Genomic DNA, 4,762 nt, shown 5'->3' with positions numbered 1-4,762 from the left:
AATCTAGTGGAACGTCTCCCCAGAAAAGTGAAGGTTATTACAACAGCAAATGGAGACTAAATGTGTAGTGGGAGTCAGGTGTCCACAAACTGGTTGTCCATGAAGAGTATTGTTTTTGCTGAAAAATTCAGTTGTGCAAGCAAAATTCTTCTCAGCTGTAGGAGTTAAAACTATTGAATATTTAAAAAATCCATCTATGTTTAAAACATACCGTTCCTCCCGCAGGGGTTTGAAAGATTCAGCATTGTAGCCGCGCTCTCTCGTTCTCACTGCTGCTACGGCAACAGAAAAGCGATGCTAGCAACGCTGTCTCTACAACGCTTGCTACAGGAAAAGAGAAATCCCTCACAATGCCTGCACAAATGATCAACCAACATTTTCAGGGTTCTTCAGGAACACATTCATGGAAAAAACAAACAGTTGTTCTGTTGGTTCAGCTTTTTTCAGGGGTCCACCTGAACTGTGGTGAAAGGATGCACATGACATTTTAACTCAACAAGTAATAATGCCTACTCTGATTTATCTGGAACATCTTACAGTCAAGTCAAACACTCCAAGTTGGAAAGGATTTAAGATCTTGCTGAAGGGCTCAGCAGTAGCTCTGTGTCAGTGCCGGGATTCGGGGATTTTAACTCCTTTTAATCACCGGCTCCGAGTTTTAACCACGAGGCTTCCACCATCCTCGTACAGAACGCCGCAGGAAACGGCCACATTCCTCCGGCTTCTTTCTGTATTACTGTCTGTATCTGTGTGGGCCGCATTAAATACAGCGGTTAGACAGAGTAATTGGAGGCAGATTAAATAAGAGCAGGATGCAGCTAGAGACAAAGAGAGAGAGAGAGAGAGAGAGAGAGAGAGAGAGAAGGAGGGAAAGGGAGAAAGAGGGAGAAAGAGGGAGAGCAAAGGAGACAGAGAAACTACGAGTGGGAGAAACACAGAATGGAGGAGAAGGAACAAATAGACTGAGAGTGTGTGAGAGATGGAGAGAGACACAAAGAAACTGATAGTTGTAATGTGCAGAGAGAACAAAGAAAGAGAGACAGAAAGAGACACACAGAAACTGATAGTGAGTAGAGAGAGAGAGACAGAGTGAGACTGATAGTGAGAAATAGACAGAGAAAGAGAGAGAAAAAGTGTGTGTGTGTGTGAGAGAGAGAGTGAGCGAGAGAGAGAGAGCGAGAGAGAGAGAGAGAGAGAGAGAGAAATTGTGTGTGTGTGAGAGAGAGAGAAAAAGAGAGATAGAGAGAGAGAGAGAGAGATTGTTCTCTGGCTGTTGTTGGAAAAGCTGTGTTGTGTCAATTCCTGTGTGGATTGTTGTAAATAACTGTAAAGAAGCACTGACACACACACACACACACACACACACACACACACACACACACACACACACACAGATCCCTTAATCATATATTATACTACAGTTTGTGTTACACTCATAGTGTGATGTACAACACTGTGTGATACATATACTACAGTGTGTGTTATACTACAGTGTGTATTACCACACAGAGTGTTATATAACAGTGTGTTACACTACAGTGTGTATTACAGTGTTACATTACAGAGTGTGTTACACTACAGTGTGTTATTACAAAGTGTGTATTACCACTGAGTGTGTTATACTACATAGAGTGTGTTATATTACAGTGTGTTTCACTACAGTGTGTATTACTACACAGAGTGTTATATTACAGTGTTTTATATTACAGAGTGTGTTACACTACAGTGTGTATTACAGTGTTATATTACAGAGTGTGTTACACTACAGTGTGTATTACAGTGTTATATTACAGAGTGTTATACTACACAGTGTGTTTCACTACTTAGTGTGTAATATTACAGAGTGTGTTTCACTACAGTGTGTATTACAGTGTTATATTACAGAGTGTGTTTCACTACAGTGTGTATTACAGTGTTATATTACAGAGTGTGTTACACTACAGTGTGTATTACAGTGTTATATTACAGTGTTATACTATACAGTGTGTTTCACTACTTAGTGTGTAATATTACAGAGTGTGTTTCACTACAGTGTGTATTACGGTGTTATATTACAGTGTGTTATAATACAGTGTGTGTTCACTACAGTGATATATGTAATATACTACAGTATGTGTATGTTAGCAAATATAAAAAAGCTGCAACCTAGACACAAACTGAGCGAGGAATGAGGAACTGAGACTGGAGAAAGCGGACCAGCACCAGACGGTGAGATCAACAGAAGGAAGAATAGAAATAAGTTTAACATGGATTTTAAAAACCTTTGAAATATAAAAGACATCGGTCAATGTCATACATTTTAACACTGTTCTTTTCTACCTGATATAAATTATATAACACAATTAACAAATACAGCATTTGTACATCATTTCAAACTCTTTATTTTATAAATGCACACCTACATATTGGAATTCTAATAACAGGAAGTTAGTGAAACCACAATGTTTCTGTTATATACAGTACAGACCAAAAGTTTGGACACACCTTCTCATTCAAAGAGTTTTCTTTATTTTCATGACTATGAAAATTGTAGAGTCACACTGAAGGCATCAAGGGCTATTTGACCAAGAAGGAGAGTGATGGGGTGCTGCGCCAGATGACCTGGCCTCCACAGTCACCGGACCTGAACCCAATCGAGATGGTTTAGGGGTGAGCTGGACTGCAGAGTGAAGGCAAAAGGGCCAACAAGTGCCAAGCATCTCTTTGGGAACTCCTTCAAGACTGTTGGAAGACCATTTCAGGTGACTACCTCTTGAAGCTCATCAAGAGAATGCCAAGAGTGTGCAAAGCAGTAATCAAAGCAAAAGGTGGCTACTTTGAAGAACCTAGAATATGACATTTTTCAGTTGTTTCACACTTTTTTGTTATGTATATAATTCCATATATAATTCCACATGTGTTAATTCATAGTTTTGATGCCTTCAGTGTGAATCTACAATTTTCATAGTCATGAAAATAAAGAAAACTCTTTGAATGAGAAGGTGTGTCCAAACTTTTGGTCTGTACTGTATAAAGCATCCGAATCAGTTCTTTATTCTGCTTCAAATATATGTCAGAAATAAAAATACTTTTATTAGTCTTCTGTATGATTACATTATTGTCCTGACTGTCCTGCATCTCCTCCAATCATGTCCCAAGGATCTTCAGATTCGTTTCCCTTTGTACTTATTACTGTCATCTCAATGTTTCACACTAATTATTATTCAGCAGCTGAGGTTTAGCAAAAGAAAAAAAATCAAATATGCACTTATATATATAACTGAGCAAGCAAATACATACAAGGTATGGAGAAAAGTATTGAGATGCCTGACTTTTCCAGCCATATTTCGTTCTTCCTCAAACTGTTACCACAAAGTTGGAGGCCCACAATTGTATAAAATGTCTTTGGACGTCTTTGGACTAGGAGACCCAAACCTGCTCCAGCATGACAATGCCCCTGTGCACAAAGCCTGTTCCATGAAGATATGCTTTAAGTTGGTTGGAGTGGAAGATCTCTTGCTATAGAGCTCTGAACCTCAACCCTATTAAACACAATGAATTGGCCTCCGTATTGACCTCACCTACATCAGTACATGACTGTACTAACACCCTTGCAGCTGAATGAGCACAAGCCTTCACAAAAGCAGTTGGAACATCTTACCAGAAGAGTGGAGGTTATTATAACAGCAGACGGGGACTAAATGTGGAATTGGATGTTTGAAACGGAAAATGGTCATGGTTCCACAAACGTTTGTCCATAGTGTGTAGTTGTTAAGCCATTATGACAGACAATGAGAGAGGATTATGTGTCGTGTTAAATTACATGAATAAAACAATATTTTACAGGTTTTAAAAAAGTATTTGGATATTTAATGGACAAACCTTTATGTTTTTACTGCAGGAGTGTGTTTTTTAAATGCTCTGCATATAAGAGCCCTTTAAATAGATGAAGAAGTAACATTGAGACAAAGATGACGAGAGCATTAACATTTTCCTCAAATGTAGTAGTAGATTTAAAAAACAATACATCCCATACCACTAAAATCTGCTTTTGAATATCTTAGCAATTCATGCTAACTGCTCTTTAAAACATTGAGAGTATAAAAGAACTTGACAAGACTACTATAACAACAGTAGGACGAATTGGAGGCATGGTGACCGTTGAAATTTGTCATGAAGATCAACATTTTCCATAGATTTGTTATAAAATGTTTAAGTAAAGACTCCTTTTGTTGAGAATTACATAAGTCAGATTCTGAACATTGAATGCCAATTGGTCAGTTTCATGAGTTTCTCTTTATTAAGATATAGTTTAGTGTTTGAGGATTTCTTTCCTGCTTGAATATGAAACATTCTCTCCTCAAGGAGTGTGTCTGCTGCTGTGTTGTGTATGTAGTGCTGTGGTAGGTGTGAACCCGCCTCTGTCTGGAGCAGCAGGAGGGACAGGACAAACGTTTCCCCCAGCAGAGGAGCTCCTGACTGGGCACAGGCCGCCTGCTAATATCCCATAAATCAATTCTCCACGGGGCTGAAGAGAAGCTGCGTCAGGGATCCGTCTGCCTTTAATCCAGACGCCTTTTATCTAATTAAAGTGTCTGAAAGTAGACGACGGGGAGTCCGCGACAACACCGCTCACATACACACACACACACACACACACACACACACATACGGACAGAGAGGCAGACACATTCATGGACTGTCTATACACAGCCATACTTACACATTCATCAGGTTACAAAAGGAGGCATAATAGGACACATCTTAACACACACACACACAC

This window comes from Silurus meridionalis, chromosome 15 (genome assembly GCF_014805685.1).
Source record: "Silurus meridionalis isolate SWU-2019-XX chromosome 15, ASM1480568v1, whole genome shotgun sequence".
Classification (NCBI taxonomy): Eukaryota; Metazoa; Chordata; class Actinopteri; order Siluriformes; family Siluridae; genus Silurus; species Silurus meridionalis.
This window is presented reverse-complemented; position numbering follows the sequence as displayed.